Source organism: Salvelinus alpinus, chromosome 22 (genome assembly GCF_045679555.1).
Source record: "Salvelinus alpinus chromosome 22, SLU_Salpinus.1, whole genome shotgun sequence".
Taxonomy (NCBI): Eukaryota; Metazoa; Chordata; class Actinopteri; order Salmoniformes; family Salmonidae; genus Salvelinus; species Salvelinus alpinus.
This window is the reverse complement of record NC_092107.1, coordinates 20,629,230-20,647,953: the sequence shown is the minus strand read 5'-3', so window position 1 is coordinate 20,647,953 and position 18,724 is coordinate 20,629,230. Positions and strand designations below refer to the sequence as shown.

The following is an 18,724-nucleotide window of genomic DNA, read 5'->3' as shown; positions in this document are numbered from 1 at the left end:
GATAAATGGGTAGGTAAGATGGGGAGAATCAGAATGAGGTGGAACTGGTAAGAGAAGTTATAATCTGTCACTGCAATGAGCGCTAAACAAAAATTGGATTGCAATGGGAGAGAAAAAAAACGATTTATCTTTTTTACTCTGGAAATAAGGTCTCCTGGCCAGAGTAATTAATAAAGATATGTGCTATACTAAATATTAAGTTAAGATAGGATCTCTGAGTCCTTCTATCCAACACTCATTGCCCTATTTTGTTGTATGACCTTTGAACTTCTGCTCTTACAAACACGTTTACAGTTACAGGAGGGGAGCGATGGAGCTTGAGGAGATGGAACACTGAGTTAGTTTCATAGGCCTAAATGTGGGAAATGTATGCCAGGACCACAACAAGCTAGGAAAACCTAAAGATACCACATGCCCCACTCACACTGGGAGAGCGAGAGAAATCCCTCCCTGACTACGAAGATACCACATGCCCCACTCGCACAGGGAGAGCGAGAGAAATCCCTCCCTGACTACGAAGATACCACATGCCCCACTCACACTGGGAGAGCGAGAGAAATCCCTCCCTGACTACGAAGATACCACATGCCCCACTCGCACAGGGAGAGCGAGAGAAATCCCTCCCTGACTACGAAGATACCACATGCCCCACTCACACTGGGAGAGCAAGAGAAATCCCTCCCTGACTACGAAGATACCACATGCCCCACTCGCACAGGGAGAGCGAGAGAAATCCCTCCCTGACTACGAAGATACCACATGCCCCACTCGCACTGGGAGAGCGAGAGAAATCCCTCCCTGACTACAAAGATACCACATGCCCCACTCGCACTGGGAGAGCGAGAGAAATCCCTCCCTGACTACGAAGATACCACATGCCCCACTCGCACTGGGAGAGCGAGAGAAATCCCTCCCTGACTACGAAGATACCACATGCCCCACTCGCACTGGGAGAGCGAGAGAAATCCCTCCCTGACTACGAAGATACCACATGCCCCACTCGCACAGGGAGAGCGAGAGAAATCCCTCCCTGACTACGAAGATACCACATGCCCCACTCACACTGGGAGAGCGAGAGAAATCCCTCCTTGACTACGAAGATACCACATGCCCCACTCGCACTGGGAGAGCGAGAGAAATCCCTGCCTGACTACAAAGATACCACATGCCCCACTCACACTGGGAGAGCGAGAGAAATCCCTCCCTGACTACGAAGATACCACATGCCCCACTCGCACTGGGAGAGCGAGAGAAATCCCTCCCTGACTACGAAGATACCACATGCCCCACTCGCACTGGGAGAGCGAGAGAAATCCCTCCCTGACTACGAAGATACCACATGCCCCACTCGCACAGGGAGAGCGAGAGAACTCCCTCCCTGACTACGAAGATACCACATGCCCCACTCGCACTGGGAGAGCGAGAGAAATCCCTCCCTGACTACGAAGATACCACATGCCCCACTCGCACTGGGAGAGCGAGAGAAATCCCTCCCTGACTACAAAGATACCACATGCCCCACTCGCACTGGGAGAGCGAGAGAAATCCCTCCCTGACTACGAAGATACCACATGCCCAACTCGCACTGGGAGAGCGAGAGAAATCCCTCCCTGACTACAAAGATACCGCATGCCCCACTCGCACTGGGAGAGCGAGAGAAATCGAATCCATCTCTTGGCCTGCACTGACCGTCCTCTAACCTCCCCTCCCTTACTGCTATAGTGATTACGCGCACCGTGAGTTTGGCCGCCGTGGACCTGCCCCCGATCCCTGGTTTCACAGATAACAGATTATTGGACCAATTGATTTGTAGCACACACTGAATTCCCCATGGCCATTTAATGGTTTTTTCTCTTGCACTTTTCCTTCCATCAATCTATCAGGATTAAATTCCAACTGTCAATTAATGTCCCTTAGGCTATTCATTCTCATTTTCAAATAGCTGTTTGTTTGCTTAGAATCAAATAGGTTTAAATTGCAATTTAGAGGACCTGGAATGAATGAAAATGGATGGGGGTTTCTGAATTGCCTTTGTTGGTTTCCTTCTGCATAAGTAGCTCAAGTTAACCTCCTCCCAGCAGTGTTCAGTTGAATGGGGGTCATCACCGTGGGACATCACTATGTGAGGACATAATATGAGCAAGCATGTGGCTCAGTTGGTAGAGCATGGTGCTTGCAACACCAGGGTTGTGGGTTTGATTCCCACGGGGAACCAGTATGAACAATAAAAAAGTATGAAATGTAAGAACTCAACTGTAAATCGCTCTGGATAAGAGCGTCTTCTAAATGACTTAAATGTATGTATGAGCCAAAGGAAGAACTATGGAAAACCTTTCAAAGTATCGTCCTACCTAAAGCCCTCTCAACTGTTAAAGGCCAGCTCATACATGCTCTGTTGGGATGCCGCAGGTAGGGGAAACCCTGAAGATGACTGATGGGATCAGGGAAGCCCAGGTAGGGGAAACCCTGAAGATGACTGATGGGATCAGCGAAGCCCAGGTAGGGAAAACCCTGAAGATGACTGATGGGATCAGCGAAGCCCAGGTAGGGGTAACCCTGAAGATGACTGATGGGATCAGGGAAGCCCAGGTGGCCCTTGTCAGGTGTGGGGGTTTCTGGAGGCAACTCAGGAGTCTCCTCCTGCTCAGGTCTTTGAGGCTAGATATTTGGGAGTGAGCTGTGTTTCACCATCACTTTGAGAACACCCCTGTCCCACCACTCAGGTCCTGAAAGGACAAAAACACAGGGGTCAACAAATGCTGTAGTTGTGAGTTTAGGGTTCAAGGTATTATGTGACTGAAATACTAGCTAGTTATGGACTCTTGATGCAAAGAGTGGTAAGGCTCAGATGATAGTTAGCCTATGCATGTAGCCTTCTCAAAAAGCACCCCATACAATTCTCTTCACACTAAAAACATGTTTGCTACATTGTCATAATAAAATAGCATAGACTTGAAACATTATTCAATTGAAAAAGTTGCATTTAGCTACTGGATAAATATGAGTGTATCAAAATAACCACTTTAAATGCAATTGAAATGGAACACCTGACATTCAGCCCATTCTTTTTTATTTAACTAGGCAAGTCAGTTAAGAACAAATTCTTATTTACACCCCGGCCAAACCCAGACGATGCTGGGCCAATTGTACGCCACCCTATGGGACTCCCAATCACGGCCGGATGTGATACAGCCTGGATTTGAACCAGGGACTGTAGTGACACCTCTTGCACTTAGATGCAGCTTAGACTGCTGCGCCACTCAGGAGCCATTACAATCATAACAAAACAAAAAAGGCAAAAGTTACAGTTGGTGCTGTAAATTGTTACAGTTGAATTAACGTTACAAAATAACAACTGATCTCGTATTATAAACTGGGTGGTTCGAGCCCTGAATGCTGATTGGCTGACATCCGTGGTATATCAGACCCGTATACCACGGGTATGACAAAAAGGTGTTTTTACTGCTCTAATTACATTGGTAACCATACATTGGTAACCAATAAGGCACTTCAGGGGTTTGTGGTATATTGCCAATATACCACAGCTAAGGGCTGTGTCCAGGCACTCCGCGTTGCGTCGTGCATATGAACAGTCCTTAGCCGTGGAATATTGGCCATATACCACAACCGCTCGGGCCTTATTGCTTTAATATACGGGTCGCGGTATTTACCTTCATTGGGGCGGGAGACGTCTCCAGAAGTTCTCTCTCAGATATCCAGTAAGTAACCAGCACAAAGTATTGTCTTTCATGATGTTCAAGCGGATGGTTAGGCTAAGTTACTTGACCAAAAAGTGATACCGAACATAAGCACTGGCTCAATCTGGCTTCCTTCTTTTCGCGATGTGCAGACTCCGGGAGATGTTTTGTAACTTAACAATCAAAACAGCGGTAAAGAAACATGGTCATTTTACCCTCAAAAGCGAACAGAATAAATGTACTTATTACATTTTTGCAAATGTATTAAAAATCAAAAACGGAAATATCACCTTTACATAAGTATTCAGACCCTTTACTCAGTACTTTGTTGAAGCACCTTTGGCAGTGATTACAGCCTCAAGTCTTCTTGGGTATGACACTACAAGCTTGGTACACCTGTATTTATGGGGTTTCTCCCATTCTTCTCTGCAGATCCTCTCAAGCCCTGTCAGGTTGGATGGGGAGCGATGCTGCACAGCTATTTCCAGGTCTCCAGAGATGTTCGATCGGGTTCAAGTCCGAGCTCTGGCTGTGACTCTCAAGGATATTCAGAGACTTGTCCCGAAGCCACTCCTGCGTTGTCTTGGCTTTGTGCTTAGGGTCGTTGTCCTGTTGGAAGGTGAAGCTTAGCCCCAGTCTGAGGTCCTGAGTGCTCTGGAGCAGGTTTTCATCAAGGATCTCTCTGTACTTTGCTACATTCATCTTTCCCTCGATCCTGACTAGTCTCCCAGTCCCTGCCGCTGAAAAACATCCCCACAGCATGAGGCTGCCACCACCACCCCATAGGTATGGTGCCAGGTTTCCTCCAGACGTGACACTTCACATTCAGGCCAAAGAGTTCAAACTTGGTTTCATCAGACCAGAGAATCTTGTTTCTCATTTTTAGAGTAAGGCTGTGGAAAAAGGGAAGGAGCCTGAATACTTTCCGAATGCACTGTATATGCTAATTACTGGAATCCCAAGCTTTATACCTGCCACATCCTCAGAGGAAATAAGCCTACCACAGAACCTCACAATTTCAGTAACACAACTTGAATGTTTTAAGCTGTTCCACACTCAGTTGCTGGCCTCCTGCTGCAGTCTCATTTACTGGCTTATTCTGAAAATATAGTTTACCAACCGACCAACTACTTCACTTCACACTGGAATAAGCTAAGCTACACTACAGCTGCCATAAGGAAAATACAATTGACTGAACTAAAGTTACTTTTAAAAACTAGTTCACTACAGGCAATCCACTTTGTGAAAAATTATCTGAAATCTGAAATGTGACTACAAATTGCAAGAACAGATCATTTTTGGGTCATATGTTAACAGAATGTGTCATTTAACCTATTAAACACAAAAACAATGTTTCAAGTGAGAATTAGGCAGGTCCAGTCAGTAGCTAAACTGCTACATGTCAAAAAGTAATTAACTACCACCAAGCTACTGCAGAATGTAGTTATTTTACTAGTTGAATTGCAGAATGTAGTTATTTTACTAGTTGAACTGCAGAATGTAGTTATTTTACTAGTTGAATTGCAGAATGTAGTTATTTTACTAGTTGAACTGCAGAATGTAGTTATTTTACTAGTTGAATTGCAGAATGTAGTTATTTTACTAGTTGAACTGCAGAATGTAGTTATTTTACTAGTTGAATTGCAGAATGTAGTTATTTTACTAGTTGAATTGCAGAATGTAGTTATTTTACTAGTTGAACTGCAGAATGTAGTTATTTTACTAGTTGAATTGCAGAATGTAGTTATTTTACTAGTTGAACTGCAGAATGTAGTTATTTTACTAGTTGAATTGCAGAATGTAGTTATTTTACTAGTTGAATTGCAGAATGTAGTTATTTTACTAGTTGAACTGCAGAATGTAGTTATTTTACTAGTTGAACTGCAGAATGTAGTTATTTTACTAGTTGAACTGCAGAATGGAGTTATTTTACTAGTTGAACTGCAGAATGGAGTTATTTTACTAGTTGAACTGCAGAATGTAGTTATTTTACTAGTTGAACTGCAGAATGGAGTTATTTTACTAGTTGAACTGCAGAATGGAGTTATTTTACTAGTTGAACTGCAGAATGGAGTTATTTTACTAGTTGAACTGCAGAATTAAGTTATTTTACGAGTTGAACTACATGTACAATCTAAAAAGTAAAGGGTACTGGAGTATCCTTTAGGCGTTCTTCATATTGAAACTGTGGGGGAACCTCTATAAGTTCTTTGAATTACCCTTTAAACCTCTTTTTAATGGATCCTCAAAGAACCTTTTGAAGAACATTTTGGTGTATATTTTTTAACTACCCCCCTCCCCTATTATTATTATAATTTTTTTTTTTTTTACTAAATCTGAATATAATTAATGGTTTTATATTTTATTTTGGAATCAAAGATAATAGTTTCAGTATAGTTTTTGTTTTTCAAATGGGTTTGTTAATTATTTTATTTTATTTGAATACATTGTTTTTTTCATGATTAGTTTTAGTTTCATTTTTAGTTTACTATAATAACCTTGAGCTGGTTTGACCAGCAAAACCACACCCATCATTGTTATATTTCCCAGCATGCTCTATTGCAGTTTGATTTTTGGGGGAATTGTTGGTTTCAATATCTGTGTTTTTGCATGCACATTGATTGATTAATGAGTCTTATGTTACACAAAGATACATAACATAAATGTTTCTAAACAAATCAAATTTGGGGGATTTTTTTCACCTGTTACTGAAGTGGTTGTTCCAGTTTAGACGGTGTAGGTAGTCTCATTTATTCATATTTTTAACCCAGGCAGTCATTCTGAATGCAGATTGTGTATGAATAAAAGTTACAAATGTTGGATATCCCCAATCTGGCTGGATTCCAATAGGAATTAAACATCACTTTGCAAGCCAGCAGGCCAGATCTGTACACAATTGTGCAACATTTTCAGCGACCCATTTTTGACTCGTGAGCACTACTTTCAAAACGACTCACTGCAATTATACAAAACCTTTGGCGCATCAGTAATAATTAAGCACTTTGATGCTGGTTTTGCTGGTCACCAGCATACCTGTAAACCCCAGCATAAGCTGGTCACCAGCATCAAATCGTCCAGAACAACAAACGCTGGTCACCAGCAAAACCAGCACTAGCATACAGTGCCTTCAGAAAGCATTCACACCCCTTTACTTTTACCACAGTTTTTTGTGTTACAGCCTGAATTTAAAATTGATTACATTTAGATTTTGTGTCACTGGTCTACACACAATACCTCATAATGTGAAAGTGGAATTATGTTTTCATACATTTTTATAAATGAATAAAAAATTAAAAGCTGAAATGTCTTCAGTCAATAAGTATTCAACCCCTTCGTTATGATAAGCCTAAATAAGTTCAGGAGTAAAAATGTGCTTAACATGTCACAAAAAGTTGCATGGACTCTGTATATGAAAATAGTGTTTAACATGATTTTTGAATGAGTACCTCATCTCTGTACCCCACACATTCAATTATCTGTAAGGTCCCTCAGCTGAACAGTGAATTCCAAACATGAATTCAACCACAAAGACCAGGGAGCTTTTCCAATACTTAGCGGAGAAGGGCACCTATTTGGTAGATGGGCAGAAATGAAATGTCCCTTTGAGCATGGTGAAGTTATTAATTACACTTTAGAGGGTCTTAATACACCCAGTCTCTACAACGATACAGGCGTCCTTCCTAACTTGCTGGAGAGGAAGGAAACAGCTCAGGGACTTCACCATGAGGCCAAAACAGTACGAGTTTAATGGCTGTGAGAGGAGAAAACTGAGGATGGATCAACAACATTGTAGAATACTCCACAATACTAACTTAATTTCAAAACATGCATCCTGTTTGCAATAAGGCACTAAAGTAAAACAGAAAAAAATGTGGCTAAGAAATTAACTTTATGTCCTGAATACAAAGCGTTATGTTTGGGGCAAATCCAACGCAACACATCATTGAGTACCACTTCATATTTTCAATGCATGATGGTGGCTGCACCATGTTATCGGTATCCTTGTTATTGGCAAGAACTAGGGAGTTTTTTTAGGATAAAAGGAAACAAAATATAGCTAAGTACAGGCAAAATTCTAGAGGAAAACAGACACTGGGAGACAAATTCGCCTTTCAGCAGGACAATAACCTAAAACACAAGTTTCTTACCAACACGACATTGAATGTTCCTGAGTGGCCTATTTACAGTTTAAAAAAAGAAAAGGAGAGCTGCACCCTAGGAGCTCAGATGCAATAATTTAATAACAATGATAAACTACCAACTTGACAGAGCTTGAAGAATTTTAGAAAATAATAATGTGCAAATATTTTACAATCCAGGTGTGCGAAGCTCTTAGAGACTTACCCAGAAAGACTCACATCCAGTGGCGACCCAGCATTCAGGCCCCCACATTTTTTGCAAAAAAAAACATTTAGTTTTTTTGGCCTTGCCTGTTTTGCATGTTATTTTAGCATTAATATGTTTCACTTATCAGTTTGCAAACAATGTAAAAATATATACATCATTGAGTTAATAAAGCCGAATACAAACATGGTCTATTTTTTGTTTTCTTGAGTAAGGCAGCTTCAAAATGCAGGTGCTTCAGCCTAGTTCAGTGCTTTCTGTGGTGGGGCAAACCAGCAGAAAATACAAAGCATTGCGCCGTGATTGGCTCAGTGTTATGTCACTCACGAGGGCACTACGTCACCGTCAAGTCTAAGGGGAGAGCTAGGAAATTCTAGCTCTCTGGGTGCTACCATAGAGTTACATTAGAAGTGCCCATCCAAGAAGGCTCAAGGTCATTGTCCACAGATAAAATTATGTCAAACCACGTTATATCTACAGTAGCTTTGATTAGACTGATCATGTCAACATCATACTTTTAAAATCTTAGCTAGCCGTCATCATCATGAATCAACAATCTACTGGCAAATCCTTTTTAATTCTTGTCATATGAAGAGAAATACTGAAGAGACATTTTTGATAAAACGCATCGGTGCTCATCAGCCATTGGACATCAACATTACACAACAAGTTGAAAATCGCAAATTCAACAATGAGTGGTTTGGAAGGAATCAGTGACAGTGGCTAATGTTAACTGCAAGCATTGCAAAGCAATCACTAGCCTGCTATTCAGTGGAGTGACTGTGTGGTCCCAAATCTGGGTTTAAGGGGCTCTTTTCCAAGTTTAAAATAATAAACATTCAGCATTGGCCATGCTGTCACTGAAGCATGATTTGTGCCGTGCTCAAAACTGTTAACTCGGAACTGCGAAAACTTGACGTCAGTGAGTTCAAGACAACTGTGAAATCAGGAATAAACGAGCTCCGACTGAGAAAATGCGTTTTGAACGGTCACCCAACTCGGAAATTGTAAATCAGCCCTCTTTCTAGAGCTACGACCTGAAGATCAATGACGTCATCATGATTCGACCTTGTTTTTTTCCGAGTTCCCAGCTGTTTTGAAAGCACCATAAATCCAGAGAATGCCAGACTTGGATGACAAAATTTGCCCACGAAGGACTGCCGTGCCACCTTCCTGTTCAAGTGAGCAAAGTACAACAAGGTGAGTCCAAAAATGTCTTGTATGCTGCTGCATAAATGTAATATACCAGGGAGATATGTATTCTGTAGCTAAGAAAGTAATACTAAGTGTATGTTGTGTAGTAAGATGTTAGTAGCCCATGTGCCTCACCCTAAAAATGTGGTCTATTTACCCCTCTTAATTTTGCCTACTTTTCTGACTTGGTGGTGCACATATAGCCTATAACCTGTTTTAGAGAAATATAGTCATTGAATATTGTAAGAGCTTTCATTGTCTGGTTATATGCCCTTTTTATTTATCCTACGGTTTTGACTTGGTGTACAGGGAGAACACTGTAAGAATGGCCCATGTTCTGAATTCTGTCACTGTACATGTCAAAGGTGCCAAACAAATAGCTAAATTGACTACGTCGGTCCAAGCTTGTTCATTAATTTCTTAATCGAAATTACGGATTGCCTCTAATCCGCTTGTCGTCCCCTTATACCAGACTTTGTACATCTCAATTGTCATTAGAAACCACATTTGTTCAAGCAAGTCAGCCATATCAGCTATGTTTTTTTTTAAAGGCAGTAAATGAGGCTGAATGAACTGTTTGGCTGCCAGACAAGGCTCCACTGATAGCCAGATGTAGCAGTGGTAAGATGTTGGGACTGCTGTTGGGACAGTGTTATGTAGGCCCTTTGTGGGCACCGTTTGTCACCGTTACAGTGCAATGAATGTATTGTTTAGTGTTGTGTTGTGGCTTTGCTGGCATGCATCCCACTTGTTTATTTTTTTTGCCCCATCAAGATTTACATGCTAAAATTGCCACTGCTCACATCACAACTGTTATCGCTGCCAAAGGGAATTCTAACATGTACTGACTCAGGGGTGTGAATACTTATGTAGGCTAAATTATATATTTCTGTATTTAATTTTTATTACATTTGCAACAAATTCTAAAAGCATGTTTTCACTTCGTCACTATGGGGTGTTGTGTGTAGATGGGTGAGACCATTTTAATTGTTTCCATTTTGAATTCAGGCTGCAAAAAAAAAAAGTGGAATAAGTCAACGGGTATGAATACTTTCTGAAGGCACTGTATGCTGGCCTATGCTGGGGTGGGGGTTTCAGCAGGGATCTTTCTCCTTCTGACACCTCATGGTATGCATGTATGCATGGACATGCAACACCCATCACCATACTGTATCTCCCTCAATCTTTTAACTTCAAAACCCCCTGTTTATATCTTATATCTCAACAGGCAGTTCTCAGAAAAGAAGTGGAAGTGGATAAAAATAAATATGAGAAGTTTATGTTCATGAATCATTTTTCCATCAATAAATTGTGCGCTCTCACATTGAATATTCCATCACACACATTAAACAAAGGCCTGTCTTGGGGAGATTTTAAATTGTGCAAAGTCCGTCCATTCCTCGACTCGTAACCCAGAAACCATAAGTGGTTGCCATATTTAGGAGAGTGTCAACTTGGTAATAGGCAAACTGAGGAGTTTGCTCCTCTCCTCGATTACCTGCAAATACAAGCACATTCGTTTCAATATTAATCTCTTCGCAGATCCTCAATATACATTTGAGATTCTGCCAAGGAAATCTGGACCCAAATTAGGTTGCAGATGAGTAACCAAAAGGCTGTTACCGGCTCACTGCAGATATTCATCACACCTGACCCCTTACACCAGAGCTGTGTTTGAATACTCATACTAACTGCACTAACTGTACTATTTGTGACGTAAATTCAGTATGTAGTATTCTTATTGGTCATAGTATAGATATAGTTAGTATGACAAAAGTTCCAGGATGTCGTACTAAATGCACCAAAATATGAAGTATACAAGCAGTGTACACTGTTTTCGTGTTTTTAGGGCCCATAATGCAATTCATCAAAAAATGGGTGTGGATTCACAACTTTTTCAGATTTCAAGAAAATGGCAGAAAAAATGCAGCCGCATTTCAAATAAATTACACTTTATGTTGGCTGTCAATTTGTTAGCTACGCTATCCTTATGAACCGCAGCACATCATTACAGCTGTATGTATTGGTATGTTAGCTAGCTAGCTAACGTTTGTTGGCTACTAATACATCGCATTTGCCAGTATATTAACTATGTGTCATTCTTAGCTAAATGGTATAGTCGTTGTGCGTTCTCAATGGTCATTGTTAATTCGCTCTGGCTATCTACTCCGATTAATTTACGAACGCTCAACACCCAGAGTTGAATATGGCCGGTGTCAGTAAACGTCGGAAAACAAATTATAAATTGTTGCCAGCAGCACAGTTAGTCACCAATGCTCTAGATAACATGAAAACCACCATCTCTGCTAGGGCGAGTAAAATGGTCAGAGTGAGGTGGAAGTAGCTAGCAAGCTAGCCAACATTAGCCAGTTAGCTTGGGTGCTTGACTGCCGTTGTGAGGTCAGAACGCTCGGATTAACCCTACTCCTCGGCCAGAGCGTCCAGCATGCACTCTGAATTTACGAACGGACAAAGTGACAACACTCTGAATTTACAAACGCCCAAAGGGCACTCCAGATTGAATGTACGAACACGCTCAAAGTCGTAAAATGTCTAGCTAGTAATTTGTTATGCTAACAAGCTAGCAAGAGGTTGCATAGCAACAGCATCAACTTCTGGTAGACAGGCGAAGCGCTAGTAAACTCAACTGAAAGGATACCGTTCGTTTAGAGTATACTAAAATAAACTAATAGTATATAGTATGTAGTATATACTCATTAATTATGTAGTATACAGTATGGGTATTTGAACACAGCTTAGGTGTAATTGAGTTGTTACTATAGAAACCCAATGACATGATTCCCCTGAACCTCCTTTTGCCATTGAAATTCTCAGTCTAATCTTGTGGGCTTGCTGACACAAATGTAAATATATTTACATACACACCTGATTGGCAGATAGGATTGTCTCTAGACTCTAGAGCAGGGGTGTCAAACTCATTCCATGGAAGGCCAAAACTGTGTTCGAATACCCATACTAACATACTGTAACATATTCTCCAATACTGTTAGACCATTACCATGTCAATCAACGCTGAATCGAAACGTAGTTCACACACCGGATTTTGATGCCAACAGTCACTACAGTCCCATTCGTTTTCATTGCAGCCTCGTTTGAATGTCGCGGTTACGCACATTTGTACGGAATGGGGTGAGTTTACGTTACACTCAGATGAGAGGCCTCTGAAATCGGAGTAGATAGCCAGAGCGAATTTACAAAAGCACCCGAATGTCCATTGAGAACGCACAACGACTATACTATTTAGCTAAGCTAAGATTGACGGGAATAATAATGGCAATAAACATTGGGTAGTTAGTTAGATAGCCTATAGTTAATATACTGGCAAGTTTGATGTATAAGTAGTCAACTAACGTTAAGTAGCTAGCTAACAACATACCGGTATATAAGGGATTTGCGTCAATTCAAATCTGGTATCAGGACAAAATGTGGTTCAGAGTCACCGAATAGACTTTAAGTATTTTTATTAAACTCAAGCGATAAATGGTAAATGCAATTTTCGTATATACGGGTTCTCTGTATCACCTCGCAGGGCAGAACAGAGAACTGGCAGGATGTAAGTAAACAGCTGTTCTTATACTGTGACAGACTAGTTCCAACCCGTCTGTTGGCCTATCACAGTGGAGGCTGAGCGTGGTTTAAACTTTGCTCAGCCTATCGCCGGCACTCAGGCTAGTGTTAAAGATCAGATGATATTTACTAGAAGAGAGAGACCAAGTTGAGACGCTAGACCAGGTGGATAAGGTATGATATTTAAGGCAGTTTAATAAGTTGCAAAGATATCTGACAAAACGTGCACGGGCTCGTCCATTTAGCTCAGAGGGAGCTAGCAGGAGGAGCCCCGACTCATATTGTGCAATACATTTTATACAGTGAAATGACGTAGTTAGATTCTAGTAGTTCTGCTCTCCTGACTGGTCGCTGTGAGTGGAGGGCGGTCCCCTTCAGGCTGATATCAATGTTCCATTGGTTCTCAGTAGTGTTCTTTGTCCTTGGAACTCCCGCCTGAAACAGGGGTTTGTGTGTGTGTGTGTGTATATGCATGCGCATGCTCGTTGAGTGCCATGCCGGTCTGGGTTGTCTCTTGTATTGACAAGATGTTGAAGCAGACACCAGCAACTGGCGCCTGAGGTCAGAGCGCCCCCCTGCCTTATCAGTGCTCATAAATGGTTTGTGTCAGCCATCTCTCTCTGTGTGTGTGTGGGAGTAAGGTTAGTATCTGGCACAGGCAGAACTGGTTCATCTGTGGGGTGCAGCAAAGTGTTACAACCACGTCTGCTTTAATAATGAAGGCATTATAACAATATTATAGCTAACAAATCCCCCTCTTCACGTCTTAAAAGACGTGACCACAGTAAAATCTGTCAGCAAACAATTTTTTTTATTATTCCCCCTCTTCACGTCTCACCAGAGACGTGACAATAGTAAATCCTCTAGCCATCACTAGTCATCAAATTGATACCCAGGCTCAGCTTCCTCAATAGCAAGGAGTGGGTACATCTGACCCCTATCGGTCTGCTTTGGGTCTATAGCAGATAGGGTATCAGAGTGCGAGCACATGGAATGCAACAGCAACCACAAAGCACAAGTATCGCGGCAAAAACAGAAATTGAGACAAGGATAGAGGAAACAAGCATTTTATAATTGCCAAAAGCATCCATCCAAGAGTCCCACATAGTAGTGTCCACTCCGGAGTGCTGTTTCATCTTCCCATTAAGCGTGCGAAGACCCTCTAGGGCGGCGGTAAGACTTCCATCATTCGCTGTATTTTTGGGAATGAAAGTACAACATTGCTCCCCAAACATGGCACAAACACCTCCGCGCTCAGCCAACAACATATCTACTGCGATTCTATTCTGAAATGCCATCAGGGATGTAGCGGCCAATTGGCCATGGACCGCCTCGAAGCCTTGTTGAGTCCAAAATCCCACATTATTAACCAAAAAACGAGAAAATTAATGTTAAACCCTCAGGTCCATCCCTCTATACAACCTGTACCAGGTGGGCTCGTCGCCACCCGGGAACTTCAAACCTTCACAACAGGGAGGACAAACATCACTTTTTATTCATTCGACAACATCAATTGCAGCAAACCAAGGGTCCTCCTCTGTCAAGCCCACTCTCCTGCGAAAGCTTGATTCCGTATCAGCCTCTCCAACTGGAGCATCAAGCAACGGCATCATACCAGAGGTCCTTGCCACATCTGTAACAGACTTCTTCAAACAAGGTATGATACAGGCAGCACAGCACATGAGCATAAGAAAAACAACAACTAGGGACACCGAAATCCAGTATTCATCATTGTAGTGTACTTACCAAACCAACCACCCAGCCAGGGGAACAGTCCACTCTCCTCCACACCTGCAAGACCCTCCATCTCCACCGATAACCTTACCAACCCACTCAGAGTTTTTTTTAAAATGCTCCCATCCGGACTAGTATTGTTAGGGACAAACTTGCAATACTGTTCTCCAATCATTTTACATACACCTCCCTGGTTGGCCAGTATCATGTCTAGTGCTAGCCTATTCTGTCTAGCAGTTCGAGAGGTGGCATCCAATTGTTCAGCCATCCCCCTAAGTGCAGTGTGGGTGTAGTTGACAAATCATTGTTGATTATAGTAGATATAATTGATCCAGGCATTTTGTTTAGTATCAACAATAGCTGGACCAAGAATGGTGGGCATCAGATGCCACAGACCATCATTTCTGTTTAATGCCTGGAATTCGTGGGGGGACCCCTATTAGGACCCCCAAGAGGTTGGTGTGGATGTTATCTGTACCCTCGGACCAAGTAGCGTCTCGGCTCTGCCGTCTCCTGGGTTGGTTCCGAGCCTCTGTGTCATGTGCAGCTCCCAGAAGTTGATTAGCTGTAACCTCAATAATAGGCAATGGTGTTATCAGACTGGCCAAAACACATGTGCAACGACAATTTCCTTTCAAAATGGGGGTCAACTGCCTGGCAGGTCCACACATCCACCATACATCAGCAACACCTCTAGTTAATAGTGACATTAGTGATGCAGGCAGTAGTAGGGAGCCTCACATAGTCTATACCCCTACCTGTACCAGTGATACAGCTGTAATATCCCCCATATGCCTTAACTCCCCACGGTACCTTCTGGGGAGGGACTTCTGGGAACACAAGACTCAGAGTTTTACACAGGGTTGAATTTGGCTTAAACTTTCCAATGTACACATCCAACCTTCCCCATTACTTAGGGCAAATGGGTGAGCAGCCAGAATAGGTCTGGCATGTCCACATACGACACAGTCCTTTCTATTTATTGTTTTGTAGGCCAACCACATATTCTCCCTTTCCTCATATTCAGTTTAAGTCCCCAATTGGTCACTATCTGAGATGTCTTTTACATTTATTACCTGTACCAGATTGGAGAGCTTAGGTGGTGGTGTGGGAGTTGGTCTTGAAGTGGTGGAGGAGGCCGGCTGAATCCCTGGTCTGTTGGAACTGGTGGTTGTTCTGGCAGTACTGCGATGGTAACATCCCCATCGTATCCTAATCGGACAGCTCAGGACTACAAGCAGTCCTGTAAAACCCCACCCTCTCCCAGAGAACACATCATCAGCCAGAGATCAAGCAACACTTTCACTTCTATGAACGTTCACAGTGATGACAGGTCGGGGTCAGGGAATTCTTCATTAAGGAGTTGACCCCTGAGCTTTATTAGCAACAGTTCTTCTCCCTAACTCTGTGATCATTCGGCAGTGCCAGTGTGTCTCACCCTCCAAGTGCGATATGCCCCCAGGTCAAGTGAATCACCTTCTCCTTTAATTCATCTGTAACGCATAAAATCCTGGACATACAGGTTCGGTTAACCACCAGTTTCTCATTTGTTTTATCTGATTATATATTTAACTTCTATACCTATTTGTTAGCTATAATTATTATTATTATTTATTTTTTAATTATTATTATTATTTATTTTTTAATTATTATTATTTATTTTTTTATAATTAGTTTATTATCCAATAGGCCCCATCCTATCCTAGACCACAATGTACCCATCCCCCTCTTGATACCTGGCTCTAGCCAGGTAACAACCTTACCTATTCTAAATAATGACTTAGGTAAGAATAGTAAAATATTCTTATGTTCTACATTATCATTGTAGGAGCGCCCCTTTCATGTCTCCATTCAGTAACTGTTATCTACCCATTCTGTTATCCATGTCCTGGCGCCCCTTCCGAAACTCCCCTCTCTGCTCTCAAACCTTCAAGGTCTCAGCAGTGTAGGGAGGGCCTGTCTGTCTGCCCTTTCCCTTATCTGTCTGTAACAACTGTTTTGTTTCCAAATTTTAACTAAATGTCTCACTGTTTGGCTTCATCTAAACTCATGGATTTTTAGAAAAACATGTCTATGGTGGCAATTTCTAGAGTCCTTACATATTAATTTACCTCAAAACCAGTATACCAAATGACCACAAATGCATTATCTACATGGCCCTCCCCCGAAGCTGATCAGACTTCAAGAGACAGCCATGATGCAGGTCAAAGGTTACAACACCCCCTTACATTCGTGTTCCATACCATGTCTAGACCTATTAAAGAACCCCTTATCTTTAAAAATTAAAAATTTCCTTGTCTAATTAAAACTCAGAAAATAAAACTCTGAATATTCCATATATGAGTGTGCCCCTTTAAGATACCTTGTCTCTGGGAACATGTAAATCCCCTTAACCCAAACGTTTACTACAAACAAAACATAATTACATAGTTATACCTGTCACAAGAATTTAAAACATGGCCAAGAGGATTAAGTCCTCACCACATTAAAGCTCAGGCTTGGACTTAGGTACCGAGCGGCGACCAGTTAAAAAATAGTTATTAACCTTACCCGGATTTGCCAATTCAGCACGAGCTCCCGAATGATCAAGCTCAGTTTAATTCCGATGCTACCTAGAAGGGTGTCCGAGGCGTGTACGAGGTTACCAACAACTTACATCTTCAACTTACACTAACTTCTAGTCCCGGACACTGATACAACTTGAACAGACACTTCAACCGTGCAGGATCCTTCTAGTTCTAGCAACTAGGCCCGCTTCTACGGAGGTCAATCATTTCTCATTACTCATTTCATCTCTTTTCATTCTTAGACTATATGACAAATATCTTTGCATCAATGCCTCAGTATGCAACTTATATAATAAATTTAACGGAAATTCATACTCACACTCAGTCACTGATCTTAAATTTGGTTATCTCTATATTACAATATGCAGATTTTTGATTTAACCGGCTCTGCTTACCTTTTGTTTAGTCGACTTTTAGATCAGATTCCTGAGGTGAGATGAATCCCCGGCAGCTCCTTTTCAGGTCACCCGTCTCTCTGGATTTGTCTCCAACTTCTCTCTCTCTTCTCATCATCCTCCTATGGACCGAATTCAGGTTCTTAGAAAACCGTCCTCTGCTACCATGTTAAAGATCAGATGATATTTACTAGAAGAGAGAGACCAAGTTGAGACGCTAGACCAGGTGGATAAGGTATGATATTTAAGGCAGTTTAATAAGTTGCAAAGATATCTGACAACACGTGCACGGGCTCGTCCATTTAGCTCAGAGGGAGCTAGCAGGAGGAGCCCCGACTCATATTGTGCAATACATTTTATACAGTGAAATGACGTAGTTAGATTCTAGTAGTTCTGCTCTCCTGACTGGTCGCTGTGAGTGGAGGGCGGTCCCCTTCAGGCTGATATCAATGTTCCATTGGTTCTCAGTAGTGTTCTTTGTCCTTGGAACTCCCGCCTGAAACAGGGGTTTGTGTGTGTGTGTGTGTATATGCATGCGCATGCTCGTTGAGTGCCATGCCGGTCTGGGTTGTCTCTTGTATTGACAAGATGTTGAAGCAGACACCAGCAACTGGCGCCTGAGGTCAGAGCGCCCCCCTGCCTTATCAGTGCTCATAAATGGTTTGTGTCAGCCATCTCTCTCTGTGTGTGTGTGGGAGTAAGGTTAGTATCTGGCACAGGCAGAACTGGTTCATCTGTGGGGTGCAGCAAAGTGTTACAACCACGTCTGCTTTAATAATGAAGGCATTATAACAATATTATAGCTAACACTAGTCCCAGCCTCTTGGCACTTTTTGGTGTCCCGGCACTGTTGCTGTGTAGATTACGCTCCCTCACCCCAGAGACTGAGGTCAGACAGCTCTGCAACATTGTCTGAGCTATTTGCACCTGCATACAAAGCACACTGTTCTCGTTCAAGGCTAACCACAGCTTCCCAGCACACTTATCTGGGGCTAACTGTTACTTCCAGCACACACACACAGACACCCAGGCGCCCAGGCTAACAGTTGCTAATATTATATCACATGTGATATAGCATTGGGTTATAGTGCAATAAACACAAATCCTAACAAAGTTACTGCTGTAATGACACGCTATGTGGTTCGTAAGGACAGAGTAGCTATCAAATTATCAGCCATAATAACGTGTAAGTTAACTTATTTGA

At 42.1% G+C, this 18,724-nt stretch overlaps 1 long non-coding RNA gene across 1 annotated transcript; it reads right to left on the bottom strand.

Annotated features, from left to right (window-relative positions):
- Positions 1-12,701: 12,701 nt before the first annotated feature.
- Positions 12,702-18,334, bottom strand: LOC139549244 (uncharacterized). Its single transcript, XR_011669853.1, has 2 exons — positions 15,635-18,334; positions 12,702-15,123 (listed from the first exon to the last, which is right to left on the bottom strand). It is a non-coding gene; the product is annotated as an uncharacterized lncRNA (long non-coding RNA).
- Positions 18,335-18,724: the final 390 nt, after the last annotated feature.